Raw genomic sequence first — 16,026 nt, forward strand, 5'->3', positions numbered from 1 at the left:
TTAAAAAAATCACAAACTTCTATTCAATTAATCAAGTGATCAATAGAATTCGGAGAATTTGTTTTTGCATGCTTTATGATTGAATGTAATATTCTTAAATCCAAATCATTGTGACTTTCATACTCTGGGTTTATTACAGTATATTGACATGCGCCAATTTACGTCATTTTACTTATTATTTTCCTGTATTTTTCATTTTAATTTCATTTATTTATCACAGATTTACGCTTGAGTAAAGTATTTTGTTCATGTTATGTTGGATGCAGTAATTGAACACGAACAAGTTGGAATGAGAAAATCTACCGAAAAAGTGTCTCAAAGTGGTGTGACCATGCCTAAAGGTGGCGTGACCAAGCTATTGATCGAACCAGGCCGACATGACCACACCATATATTGTAGTAGGGCGGCGTGACCACACCACAATCAGGCGTGGCCATGCCGACCCCAATAGAAGAACTGCATGACCACGTCGACGGGCGAGAAACTCTTTAGGAAGGAAGCTTGATGGCCCAAACCGTGATTCATGCTATAAAATCTAATTTTAGGGCTTCTAAGGAGTTCTGCACCAGAGAATGCTTGAAGTATGAAAGAAGAGTTTGAGAGATGATTTGTGGGATCTCTCGAGGCTTACAATATCATGATTGGTAAATATGTCACCGAAAGGATGGTTATCTCGCAGCAACATCCCGATGCTTTCAAAGCTCTCGCGAAACCACATGACAGAGAGGGAATAGACGGCAGCCCAAATGGGTAGCGACTCATCAACAATCTGGGCCTATGAAATAACCAGGTTGACTCATAGGGTCCACACTATTCTTCTAGGGCCAAATTAAGCCATAAGAGTAGACGATAAATCACCGTATTGCAAATGTGTGGTAACATATCTGCAATTGGGGCCTCAGAGGAGATATCATAAGATGACAGAGCTCGAAAGGGCTCAATAAGGGAGAGGTAGAGTATTCCTAATCAGGTAGAAATAGTTGTGTCAGGATACCACAGATCCGTCATTCTGAGATATTAAGACCCTAAGTCTACCTAGTCGTGAAGTTAGTCGAGCCAACACAACCAAAGACTCTTTGTTAGCAATCTGTGAATTGCATCGTCCAAGGAAACCTCGGTAGCCCCAAAGTCAAAAGAAGGAAATTCTAAGTCCTATGACCTATAAATATAGAGTTCACAGAGATAAGACTTATACTCGTCAAGTAATTAGCGAAGATGCCACCAAAAGGAAGAGAAAAAAAATGTCCAGCTATAAAACTGAAAATACTCAACAATAGATTTACTCCCCGTCTGGGTTGTAGAAGTCTCTAACACTGCAATCCCACTAAACAACCACCTAAAGTAGAAATCTAATATGGGCCAGTCAAGTTGGAGAAGTACGGGGGCTTTTCCTTGAAACATGCAATATGATGCTATTTTCTACTGCAATTCTAAGCGTGGAGACATTATTAATATGATTGGGCCAAAGGCTATGTAGAAAAGCAAAGTGCAAATTTTAAATTCTTGAAATATTTTAATCCTAAACTTTGATTTATCTTAATTTTTTATTAGGATTTTTGCAAAACGTTTATAATTTTAATTCTTTAAAGAGCCTAAATTATAATACAAAATTCTCAGACAAACCACAAGGTAAAGATGTCGAAACTAAAAAGTACATGCAAGAAGCAGGAAAGTAAACAAGCCAAACAAATAAATAATAACAGGTTGAGTGCCGCTGGGTCGGCAACATCTTCCAGAAAAGAAGTTAAAGCGGTTGGACTCCGCATATACATGACTAGATCTAATTTTATACAAGAATATAAATTCATGATGAAGGTACAAGACATGAGCTGCTGCTCCTTGTCCCTGTCACGTTGTTTGAGACATCATCCACCTCGGAACCCATGTCATTTTCTTATTTCAAATACAGGCTCAATCCTAGGACTCTATTAAATACATGATAAAGAAAAATAAGAACTCGACCTACAAAAAATGTTAGCATGGGTTATCTCATGCAACACATATAAGACATGCTTTGCGGGGGGAGCTTATCACGGCACCTGCAAGAAAAACTGCCCCTAATATACTATTGTACATGTTCACACTCAATCAACACAAAAGCACAAGCAAAATAATGTCTGACTAGGGCAACCAAAACAAAAAAAAATTCCTTCATGCTACAGGTCTTGTGTAGGAAGCCTCCTAGGTTGCAACGACAACAACAACAGCTGATTTTACAGTCCAACCAACTTTTCCTACAACAAACAACAACCCTAAATACTCTGAAGGTTACCTCTGAGTCAAAAAAATCGGCATTCAATCTAGACAACTGACTTCTCTAACTTTATCAGAAATCATAACCTCAATAATCATAGCTATCTTTAATAGCCCCAATTTGTGTTTATATGCATTTGTGATAGGTGGAAAGAGAAACATTCCATAGGAGAATGCGAAGTTCTTAGATCACTAACCCTAACCACCGCACATAGAAGAATCAAGATAATATGATAATGTCTTGGCTAGTCAACTCAATAGCCACTGAAATGGGAGAAAACTTTTTACTCGATGCAACTATCAAAAAAATTTGGGAGATTGTAAGAGAGACATAATTCATCATTGAGAACACTATAAAATTAGTTGGAATCAAAACTAAGCTTCATAATTCTTATCATAGGGAACTAAGCGTCACCCAATACTTTAACATTTTGACAAAGTATTTCCTATAATTGAATTTGTTTGAGACATATGTGTGGAAATGTCCACATGATGCTGTGATATTTAAATCCATCATCGAGAAGAAGAGAACTATCAAATTCCTGAGGGCTAACTCAAGAATTGGATGATGTGGGACGTAGGATCATGATAACAAAGTCTCTTCCAACTATTCATGAAGCCTTTGCTAAAGTTAGGAGAGAAGAGAGTAGAAAGAAGTTGATGCAGATTTGAAATGGGGGTTCATCAAGTACTGAAAGCTCGAGTTTGTACTCTCATAATTTTTTTCATGACTCGAAGCTTGAGAAAAATCGTATCATATGTGACTATTGCAAGAAGATTGCACATATCAAAGACATATTGGATACTTCATGGAAAGCTTGTAGACTGGAAACTTGGACAGGGAAAGAAAAATCAAGAGCAAAAGGCTAATGCTGCTACCTCATTCTAAGGGTTGGTTGAACCATTCACCAAGGAACAACTTGAAGTAATGAAAAACTCATTAGAGGTAATTAAGAGCAGCGCACCAACCTCGCGACGCACTAAGATAATATATTCTTTTGCCATCTTACTATTAATGAGAGATTTAGAACTTAGATCATAGATTCAGGCTTTTGATCATATGACTGGAGGAATCAATGCTCTGGTCAACTATCAGGAGGCTTCTACATCCAAATCGGTAAGACTTGTATACTGATCAGACTTAAATTTTGCTGGGATAGGAGATGTGAAATTCTCTGAGGATATTATTCTTTTCTCTATTTTATATTTACCACAATTGGACTACCATTTAATTTCAATCAATAAGTTTACTTATGACATGAAATGTCCATCTAAATTCTCTGCAAATTCTTGTGAATTACATGTAGTGGAGTTAGGGAAGGGGATTGGTAATGTTAAAAAGCATCAATGTTCATACCTGCTGAAGGAAAGCCGTTCTAAACACACATATATTCCTCAAATTATTGAGTATGTTGAGTCCATCTTTATCGAATGCAGGTTTTATTGTAGCTTTGTTATTTGGGTCATCTTAATTCAATTATGTTGTCAATATGCATCCTCATTTGTTTATCAATAAAGAAATTATTTTTTTATTAATGTGAGATTTGCAACTTGTCAAATATAATTGAAGTAGTTATCCCATGACTCATTATAAACCCTCACACCCTTTTGTCATAATCCATATGGATATTTGGAGGCCTTCAAAGGCGAACAACTTATGTGTGGCCAGATGGTTTGTCGCATCACATTCGAATCACTTGGGTGTTCCTGATGAAAAAGAAATCTGAAAGAACCCAAATCTTCCAAACCTTTCATATCATGATTCAAACTCAATTTCAATGCAAAAATTTAGATTGTAAAAATTGATAATGCGAAGGAATATTTCAACTCCATCTTTGGGTTCTTTCTATTTAAAAAATGGAATTATTCATGTGAGTTCATCTATTGATATTCCACATTAAAATAAAATAGTTGAGAGAAAGAACATGCATCTTCTTGTGATATCTAGCTCAATTATGACGTCCCATCAACAAAATATTTTTTGGCGGAAACCGTTCTTACTGCAATATATCTTATCAATTGAGTGTCTAGCTGAGCTCTTAACTTAAAAACACATCTTCATGTTTTGATAGTTATCTATCCTTACTTTAGTGTTTTTTCTTCTACTAATCCACATAAAATCTTTAGGTATATCCTTTGTTCACATCCCTTCGTAGAATTGTAGAATATTTGACCATAAATTCGTCAAGTATATTTTTTTCGGGTATGCTAATAACAAAAAGGGCATAAGTGTTACTCTTGTGACAAAAAAGTACTACAATTTCATGGATGTCATCTTTTCTGAAAATCAATTCTACTACCCCAAATTTGATGTTCAGAGATAGTGTAAATGAACATCAATTTCGGTATGCACTTGATGACACCTATAGAGCTTCACCAACTATTCCATCAAGCCCTCCTATTCTGATTGAGGATGTCCAACCAACAAATTGAAGAATAGAAAAATGAACTTTGTATGTACACAAGGAGGAAGAAAAATCTTGAGCAAGTGGAAGATAACTTGCAATGACATAACTGCTCAAACCAAAAGCCATATCCACATTTTGGGCAAGAGCTCTAGTACTCATAAGTTGTCACTTTCTTGTTCTGTTGTTGGTGACAATAAAAACTGCATTGGATATTCAATTTAATATTATGTAGTTTATAGGAAGCTATCATCATCCTACAAAACTTTTATTTCTAATATTGTAATGTGCAAATTTCTAAATTCATTCATGAAGCTATTGAAAGTTCATAAGAGAGGAAAGCAGTTGAAGAGGAGACTGGAGCACTAAAGCATAGTGGCACATAGAATCTTACTAAACTCCATCGAGATCAAAAGTTGGTTGGGTGCAAATGGATGTTAAACATCATATGCAAAGTTAATTTGGGTGTTGAGAGATTCAACGCCAGAATTGTTGTAACGGTTATGTTACATGGGGGAGGGGAAACAAATAGTCAAAGAAGAGAAAGGGAGGGTTGATGAAATAAATAGAAAGAAGACAAAATCAGGAGTTGGGAAGCCAAAATGAGGGAGAGGAAATGAGGAGATCAGAAGCCTACGCGATGTGTTCGCTTATAGAACATGACGGTCAAGGCAAGATTCACTTAGCTGAGAGTTGAGCAGCGTACGGAGGAGAGGAGGACTGCGTGGGAGACATCCTGATTGGCGACGCGAAGGCTTGAGAAGTATTGGCTTTGAGGTCGAGTAGCGGAGAGGACGATGTCGACTCCTTGAGCAAGACTAAGCCGAGCAAGGAGTTGTGCGTCTACAAGTAAGGGCTTCGACTAACTGACGAAGAAAAAGAGAGGAAGAAGGGTCGAGTTTTTGCAAAAGGTTGCTAAAGCCGAGCTTTCATGTGCTGTGGATTGAAGTCAAGTGTAAAGGGAGGAGAAACTTTTGTTTGACTAGTGAGGTAAGCTTTAATTAGGTTATTTGATTTAATTAGTGGGATAAGGTATTTAAATTTAGTGGGATAAGGTATAATAATGAAAATTTAACTCAAATAATATAAAGTAATTATTTTATTAAAATAATAAATTAATACCCATGTTTATTGTAGGCTTAAATTCTAAAAAGGTTAAAGTTAAGATAAATTTAAGAATAATTCATTTGTTATCAATGTGAGTACTCATACTTTTAATCTATATTAATAATTTATTTCTTAATTATTTTGCAGTTAATGACACTTGAACTTGTTATATTTTGATTGAGATTTTTTATTTTATCAATCATATTATTATGAATGTTATAGCTACTTACTCTCATGCATTTGGTGTATGATTTATACAGTATGTTGAATTGAATGCAATAAATACATAAACAATATGTTTATTTTGATTGTTTGTATGCGCATGACTGATTATAATAGAGTCACCCCTTCAGTGGGAGAACACTAAGGTACCCGTGTATATATATGGAAGATATTTTATATTGACGCGTCTTAATTAACATAATTTTTAAACGATAATTCTATGACAATTGTACAGATGTAGAATGATATTGATATATAAAAGTTTTTTGAATAACATCAAATATTTTTATTAATTTATAAAAGTTTACCGATATGCATATTTCTTCATTTTCTATTTTATTAATGTGGTTTATGAGTACAAATATTTACTTACTCGTTTAGCTAATTTGTTTTAAACTAACTTTTCAGATTACTCAAGTGATTAATGATGAGCGTTAGAAGAGATAATGTTTGTAGAAGATGCAAACAACTAGTAACAAGATAAATTTAAAGATATTATTTTAATTTATTTTGATTAGTGCCTCTTTCGTATGTTAAAAAATAACTAAATATAGAAAATTTAATTCCATGTTCTCGTTTTGGTTAATTTCAAGCGTCGGGTCAGGTCGTGACAATAGTGGTATCAGAGAACATGATTTAGAATTAATTAATGAAATAGTGATGAATGATACAATAAGATAATTATAAAAAAAATTTAATAATTATAAAAAAATTAAAGTTAAAGTAATAATTATTATCCATTCAGACATGACGATGCAACCAAAATCACAGAAGATGAAATTCGATAGAAAATGAAGAAATACAACCTACTGTAAATATGAACACGAATGTCCTCACCCAAATGATGACAATGATGACTCAACTGATTCAAGAGTCCAGATCGTAGCGTAACAAAAGTCAGACAAATGCTGTGGATAAGTACTTCAAGATATTTCAAGGTCTGCGTTTACCTTTGTTCAAAAAGATTGAAGACCCAATTAAAGCGGAGAACTGATTAATGAGAATAGAAAAGGTAAATATCATGACTTATCCGATTGAATGAAGAGTACCACTGACAATGTTTGTGCTAGATGAAGATGCCAAAAGGTGGTGGCATCAGTTGCGTTAATACAGGTTAAGGGACATACCCAACACAAAGATAAGTTGGGAGAAGTTTGTGGATTTTTTTAGAGAGTGGTTCGTACCCCTATTCACTCGATGACAGATGCAGAACAAGTTCATCAAGTTGAGGTAAGAAGAGAAGACAGTCATGTAGTATGAATCAAAATTCACTGCACTGTCAATGTATGCACTAGAGTTGATCGCTATTGCAGAAGAAAGTGCTACTAATCTCTTTGGGGATTAAATGCTTCGATTAGACAAATTTTGATACCTTTAGGGATCGATTAATATTCGGTATTAGTGGAACAAGATAAAAGAGTGGAGTTTGACTATCAGCTTAATCGGAAGCATAAGGAGATGCACAACTGGAAGAATAATGATGAAGGTGAACATGTGGATCACTTAGAAGGATCCAATGGAAACAAGTCTAAGAGCAATTCAGGTGGAGTTAGCAGATGTACGACTCAGGGTACAGTAGTCACTGGTGCCAAATGTAGAAGACAACATAAATGTGAATGCTTAATGGGCTTTAACACATGTTATTAGTGTCGTCAGTCTGATCATATGACAATATATCGTTCATCTCTTGTTCAGAAGAGCGCTGAAAATCAGAATTAGGTGGAGCTCTTTCACAGAAAATTGCAGGTGGATAGAAAAAGTCACTTCAACGGTCTTTGATTAACTCCAAGATTTCTTTGTACTCAACGCTTTTTATTTCCATAAATTAGTTACTTCAACGGTCTTTGATGGTTATAAGGGTACCAAAAGTACGAATGAGATGGATCTTTGTTTTCCTAACCATTCTTTTTAGTCCCGATACCGATAAGGAAAAGGGTTTTTTATAACAAAGTTTTTGTGTTGTTGATTCCTAGGTGTAGTGCTTTTTCCCCGATGCCACCTATTGGTACTAAATGAAGTAGTATTGACCTCCAATAAAGAACCTATAGATGTAACTTTTGGCTCAATACTAAAATTGATAATTGAAGCATCTAAGGCTGCATCAATCGAGGATACACGACAGAAGGCATTGCTCTATCTCTAAACTTCACCTTCACCAAGCGTAGGTTTATTTCACTAATTTACTTTTTTTTCTATTCCTAACTACGTTCTTTTTCTCGTAAAACTGAGGGGTAAAAAAAACAATAAAAAATCAAAACGCACCATCTCTGTAATAGATAAATGTCTTTTTTTCTCCTGAAGTTGTCGGAATTATTCGTAATAAAATATTGGCTACAATTGAAGAGGTCTTATCAATAAAATTTTCATCTATTCGAGATCTAGGCATAACTAGCAATTCATTCTATAATTCTTCTCATCCCCTTTCGGGGAAAACAATCCCACAAAAAAGGAGTTGTACAGTACAAAATAACATAAAAACAGACTTATTGGAAAAAATGCGATCTTTTGGACAAAGATGAAATGAAATAGATTAGATTTCATTCCAATTTTGTAGTATACAAGTATACCCATGACTATTACTATTTCACCTAAGTTGAATAACCAAGTTTTCTATGGAATTTTATAACTCGACAATTTTTTATTTGGTTATGATCCAAAAAGAATAGAATAATCATTCAATCAAATTCAAATAAAGTAATCATCCTTTTTGTTTGCATAACGTGTATGTGCCACACCATACAATCAGAAGCGTAAGGAGATGCACAAGTGGAAGAATAATGATGAAGGTGAGCATGTAGATCACTTAGAAGGATCTAATGGAAAGAAGTCTAAGAACAATTCTGGTGAAGTTAGCAGATGTACGACTCAGGGTATAGTAGTCACTGGTGCCAAATGTAGAAGACAACATAAATATGAATGCTTAATGGGCTTTAACACTTGTTATTAGTGTCGTCAGTCGGATCATATGAAAAGATATTGTTCATCTGTTATCCTAAAGAGCGTTGAAAATCAGAATCAGGTGGAGCTCTTTCACAGAAGACTACAGGTGGATAGAAAAAAGATAGTGTATGGCTTCAGCTCTACCCAATGTCAACCAAGACAACATGTTCGAATTCGAGTATATTCCCTTAGTGGATTTGAAGAATCTACCATTGTTGATGATATTGATGTTTGATTTGTTTGGTGATTTCTTATATAAGGGTATTTTCCTAACATACTTTCTTGTTTCAGTATTATAGTTGAGTCGCCTTACATCGAGTCTTTAGCTTTATAGTGATTATTTTTTATTTTTATTGAATGCCCCTAGTTTTATAAATAGCTAATGTTGGCTTGCTTAAGGTCCATTTCTAAATTTCGAGGATAAATTTTTTATAATTGGGGAAGATTGTAATAGTTATGTTACAAATAGAAGGGGGCAACTAATCAAGGAAGAGGAACGGAGGGGTCGAGGAAACAAACAAAAGGAAGATGAAGTGAGGAGTCGGGAAGCCAAAGAGAGGGAGATGAATCGAAAGCCTACACGATGAGTTCAGCTATAAAACAGGCGGTTAAGGCAAGGTTCACTTAGCTGGCAGTCGAACCGCGTACGATGGGGAGGAGGACGGTGTGGGAGGCATTCTAACCGACGACAAAGAGGCTCGAGACGTATCGGCGTCGTGGTCGAGCAACGAAGAGGACGACGTCGACTCCTCGAGCAGGATGGAGCAAAGCAAGGAGATGTGCGTTTGCGGGTAAGGGCTTTGACTAACTAGCGAAGAAGAGGAGAGGAAGAAGGGTCGAATTCCTGCGGGAGGGAGCCGATGTTGAGCTTTCATGTGCTGTGAATCGAAGTCAAGCGCAAAGGGAGGAAGAAACTTTTGTTCGACTGATAAGGTAAGCTTTAATTAGGTTATTTGATTAAATAGAAAATTTAGCGTGATTACATAAAGCATAATAATGAAAATTAGTATGAGGTAAATATTTTATTAAAATAATAAAACAATACCCATGTTTACTTTAGGCTTAAATTCTAAAAGGATTAAAGTTAAGAAGAATTCAAGAACAAATCATTTGTCATCGAGGTGAGTAATCATACTTTTAATCTCTAGTAATAAATTGTTTCTTTTCAACTATTTTGTAGTTAATGACACTTGCACGTGCTATATTCTGATTGAGATTTTTTCTTTATTGGTCATATTATTATGAATGTTATAGTTACTTACTCTGATGCATTTAGTGGATGCTTTATATATTATGTTGAATCAAATGCTATGAAACATAAACAATATGTTTATGTTGATTGCTTGTATGTGCATGCCTAATTATAATAGAGTTACCATTTGATGGTACTAGTAGGGGAACACTAAGGTATTCATGCATGTATATGAAAAAAGATATTGACATTGATGTATCTTAATTGACATAATTTTTAGACGGTGTTTTTATGAAGATTGTATAGATGTAGAATAATATTGATATATTATTAATATATAAATATTATGTGAATAACATCAAATATTGTTATTGATTTATTAAAAAATTGACTGACATTTGTCTTATTTTTTCATGTATTACTGTGATTTATGAGTATGAGTATTCACTGACTCGTTTCGATCACAATTATTTTAAACTAAATTTGCAGGTTAATTAAGTGATCAACGATGAACGTTATAAAAGATAAAGTTTACAGAAGACATAGACTAGTAACGAGATAAATTTACATATATTATTTTAATTCTTTTAAATTTGTTAAATAGTAACTGGATATAGAAAGTTTAATTCATATTATGCGATCGTTTGTTTCCTTCTGGGTTAATAGTAGTCCCGAATCAGGTCATGACACTTTTTGCAAAATATTTCACTCAAGCCTATGGGATCGACTATCAAAAAACCTTCACACTAATTGCCAAACTTAACACTATTGGAGTTCACTTTTTAGTAAAAATTAACAATGAATGTGGTTTGCATCAATTTGACATAAAAATGTCTTCTTGAATGAGGTTCTGGAAGAAGTGTATATGAAGATACGACCAAGGCTTGAGAATGATTCTTACAAACACCTAGCATGTAAACTCAGGAAGTCTTTATGGGCTTAAACAATCATCAAGAGAGTGGTTTGAAAGGTTTATAAAAATTACGAGATCTAATGGGCATTCTAATGGTCAAGTTGATCATACTCTATGTATAAAATACACTTAAAGATGTTAAATTATTGTACTGATAGTATATATGGATGATATGATTCTTTTTGGTGTGATAAAAGAGAGATTCTCAAAACTAAAGAAGTGTTTGTCATCGAGTTTGAAATCAATGACCTAGAAATCATGTTATATTTTCTATGTTTGGAGAAAGCAACGTCTAAGAAAGGCATTATTATATCACATAGTTAATACATCCTAGATCTACTAAAGGAGAAATAGATTGTTGGATGCAAGTCTGCTGATATTTCAATGAATCCGGATTAAAAGTCAATAGGGAAAAAGAAAACATTGTTGTGGATAAGTGAAGATATCAAATAATTGTAGGAAAACTCATCTATCTGGCACATACGGGGCCGGTTATTATTTACTCGGTGAGTATTAGGAGCCAACACACGAATAACACAAATGAAAAACATTTGTAGGTAGTGTAAATAATTCTAATGTTTCTCAGAACGATGGCGTGCATACTCTGGTGATGTGCTGGATTAGAAGATGTGTTGTTTATAGTCCGACATCAACTGACTTTCTTTGAGCATGAGTTGTCATTGATGTGAAATTCCTTTTAGGTTTTAAGTTTCTTTAGGAGCAATGATTTATTCATTTTAAGTTGTATCTAATTTAGAAGTGAATATGTTGTGGTTGTACTCCCTTGTCCTTGATTTTTGGGGGATTAATTTAAATATGTTTTCATTTGGCTGGTTCTAAACTTGATTTGGTGATGTGCTTGGCTGGCAATAGTCGTTTTTGCACCACTTAGGCATTTAAACCAAGCCTCCTCTAGACAGCAATTTGTCTAACACATACCACTGCCAAATTGTTTCCAAAGAAATCCACTATTCTTATTCTTACGTGTGATTTTCTTTTGTCTAGTAGTCGCTGCTGTCAAATGGTCTCCCAAAAAATTTTTACCATTTTTATCAGTCTTTTGTCTATAGTTGCAGGCTGAACCTTACTGTACATCTGTACTCATTTACAGATACATATTTAAATTAGCGGCATCCTGAAGCTACACTACGCATTTTTGGTGATTGACATTGTTGATATTATTGATTCATGAATAATTTTCTTCCCCTTTATGCTGATTGATTACTATTGCTGCTATCCATATGGTACTTTAGCATGACTAACTCATTTTTAGCACTTGATGGAAGTTTTTGGATAATCTTCCCCTAAGCATTTCAAGTCAAGCATGCTCCTATATTATTCCTTGCCTCATACTATAGTATTCAGTTCATGAAAGAATTTAAGCATCGAAAAAATATTAGCATTTTTAGTATTTTTATCATAGCGGGATTTACATTCATTCCACTCTAAACCTTATAATTTACATGTCTCACACCATAAAAACAGTGTATAATTTCCTAAAATCTTAAACGGCGTCATAAATACTACCTAAGTCATAGTCTTTCTTTCTTCCCTCGCTGCACCAAAGTCTTGGCAAAAGCCAAACTCAGCATAACATCCGTCAACTTGGGACTTTAATTATTGATCCTTACTAAAACCCTTGGGTGGAGAGAGAGCATTTAGGAGGTGATCAAGGACTTGACGAGAACACGGAGAGCATGAATGGCTTACTGTCAAGAGAGTTAACAACAAGAAGTCAAACTCCACATATGTTCTTCAATATGACGCCATTGTCAGTTTTAAGAGAACATCTAGTTCTCTGACTTTTCGAGCCAAAGATGTCTATTTACTTGTTCCAAACCATTCTACTTGCATACTTCCAAAACATTCTATTTGAATTTCACTACTGAAATTCAGGCTGTTTACAATTTGTACCATTTTTGTTTCAATTTTGAAACTATGATTTTCATTTTTATGCTTCTGTTTCATATAGTATAAATTTTTATTTTGTTTTCATAGAAAGGTTTTTTTATTCTAATGATCTTTTCATTGTCAATACATCTTTTAGGAGTTATGATCGTGGATATCAAGAAGATGAATTTCACTACGGTTAAATTTGGTGGTTTTTATTAAAGTAAGGATAGAAGAAAGTATGAGGAGGAAAACTAAAAATGATTAAGTTTGGCAAAGACGTTCTTAATTTTCATATGCTCACTAAAGTGATTGAAACAATGTGCACCGCGAATGAATGAAAAGGTGAGATAGCCTATTGACAGTGGCCAAGCTGAGAGATATTTATTACATGACAAGATAATCAAATATTGAAAGATGTTTTGATGCAAGACAAATTATAAATAGCAGTAACATGCTTTCTATCAAAATTCAATTGTTTATGATATTGATGATTGTGTCAATGCGCTTAAGATATATAATATTGGGTCTTTGGATTATTTTAAAACTATTTAAGTTGGTACCAATTTTATTAGTTCTCTGATATTTTTAGTTTCTTTGATCAAAAGCAAATATAGAGCACTCTTTGAGTGTAGATTAACACATGACAGGATACAAGTTATTAACTATTTGCTTACACTCAGGTTGTCCATAGAGAGTAAAGGCGTCGTTGTGTGCAGATGGCCAAACATAAGTGAGAAAGTTTGAAGCTTCACATCATTGTTCTTGATAGAATCAGGAATAAGGAAACCATGTGTATTTTGGCTGTCTAGAGAAATAAGATATGAATAAGAAATTGATTGACATCCTGCTAAAACAAATAAATATTAGTACAGAGACGGCATGTAGCTTGCCACTTTCATTTGAAACTATGGCATTCAAGAGAGTTAGCTCATGATATGATTTTTAGTCCATTTGAAACAATTACTGATGAGCGCCCACATTTCTGGCTCTAACAATATCGACAGGTGATCACAACTCTTTCAAGGGAATTTTAAAGTTTCAAGGCAACTGTCAATGATTTTCTTGTTGGTTGCAGGCAATTATAGATCTTAATGCATGCCATTTAAAATCAAAATATTTAGTTGTATTATTATCTACAAATTTATTAGAGGGAAGTAATGGTCTATTTATTTTACCATTTGCGGCCATTGAAACCAAATCTAAAAAACATATGGGAATGTTTTTTAGAGAATTTATATGATGTATTTCTTTCTAAGATTGCACCTTAGCCTTCATTTCATTTATCGAGCAAGGGCTGGAACAAGCTAATGGAAATGTTTTTCCAAATGTCGAGCATAAGTTGAAAAACATTAAGCAGTACTATAACTCCTATGACAGCCACAAGATTTGACGTATTATATAGATCTCTTGAATTGTTGCGTATCTGCCTGCACTTCTATTTTTATCTTCTCAATATATCATATACATGGTCAAAATTGATTTCTCGCCTGAGACAATAAATCATTATATAAAAACAAAATGGCAGAATAATTTCTCCAAAATTGGTGAGGCTAGAGGAAAACTAATAGTTGATTTGGTTGATATGATTGGAAAAATGTTAGTTGAGCAAAGAACTAAATGACAAATGAACATATCGAGATGTAAGGGAGAGTAAATTCCTTTTAATGAAGAATATGTCCGAAAAATAATCATCAGTAAGGAGCAAATTATTATATTACAGTTGCTAACATACAAGGCCATGGTTGACGGTTATTATGGAAGTTATGAAGTAGATATTGAAAATAAAATATGTAGTTGATGATAGTGGCATATATTTGAGCTACCATGTATTCATTCCTGCACTGGGTTTCATACTCACTAGGAAGCATCTCTTGTGGCACATATATGTGGATGATCAATTTGTTTTCTACGAGTGATATTTTGTTGTGTTGCATTTTCTCCTTCTCAATTGATACTAACGGGGTTGTACTTGTTACAGATATAGCGTGGCTTACAAAGTTACATCGACTTTATGAAGGAAGGAATGATCGAATGTGACTGCCAATGACATGCAAAAAATGATAAAGTACATAAATGCAGTTAATGTGGGCTTTTGGGGTCATCACAAAAGCACCTGCAAACACCCTGGAGTCAATAGTTACAATGCATGAAGTTGGGCATAATTTTCAAAATAGGCCTATGTCCTTTTTTCCAGTTAGGAGAGTACGACGACGACGACGATGACAACAAGTTGTGGGTTCGGCGACATGAATCTTTTTTCTTAGTTAAGTGGAAATGGAAATTTAAAATTTGAACATGTGTTTAAAACATTAAAAATTTTTGTTTTGTTTAGAAATTTGTGTACAGGTAGAAGTCTTCAAGACATTTACTAGATGTTTTTTGTAAGCATGCAAAATGTAATATGGAAACAAACTGTGAAAGCCTTTTGTACACATATGAGCTTGAACATATATAAATGATTTTGGGAAAGACATTTTGTTTCCTTTAATATATATAACTGCAATTTCTATAATTTATGTATTTTATTGAAATCATGTACCTACAATTTGTATATGCAATACATCCTTGTTACAATCATATAACTGCATAGAGTCCGCTCATTTTGAATGTAAAGACATACAACAATGAAGATAGACGAGAGAAATAATATGAAAAACTTTTATGAAGTAAACTTCGCGTGATAGTCCAAAAACGTACACCCAAAATGAGATCGGGTTGAAAATGCCTTAGAAACATATCTGTGATGAAAATCATACGAAAGAAACCCATAGCTAGAGATTCAAGTATGTGTGTTTGTTATGGGCTCAAGAGCAACTCCCAAAAAAACGTATCCCTTTGCTTAATTATATCTTCAGGGTTGCCTAAGAATACTCTCAATAAAATGAGTCATGTTTACATTTTAAATGAAGACTAGTTAGGTGTCACAAAGAAGGGTTACTACATTGGAACATCTCGTGGCTTTCAAAGCTCTCGCTAAATCACAGGGCAAATATTGAGTCTCTCACATCCTAAATGGGTAGCGGCTCATTGGCACATGAGGCCAGTGAAGTAACCCAGTCGACTCATAGGGTCCGCACTATGCTCCCAAAGCCAAGCTGGGC

General features: G+C 34.3%; 1 pseudogene; it reads right to left on the reverse strand.

Moving 5' to 3' along the window:
• Window positions 1-7,816: 7,816 nt before the first annotated feature.
• LOC110034075 lies at window positions 7,817-8,558 on the reverse strand (annotated as a pseudogene).
• Between the last annotated feature and the right edge of the window lie 7,468 nt (window positions 8,559-16,026).

Source organism: Phalaenopsis equestris, unplaced genomic scaffold, assembly GCF_001263595.1.
Source record: "Phalaenopsis equestris unplaced genomic scaffold, ASM126359v1 Scaffold001343, whole genome shotgun sequence".
Lineage (NCBI taxonomy): Eukaryota > Viridiplantae > Streptophyta > Magnoliopsida > Asparagales > Orchidaceae > Phalaenopsis > Phalaenopsis equestris.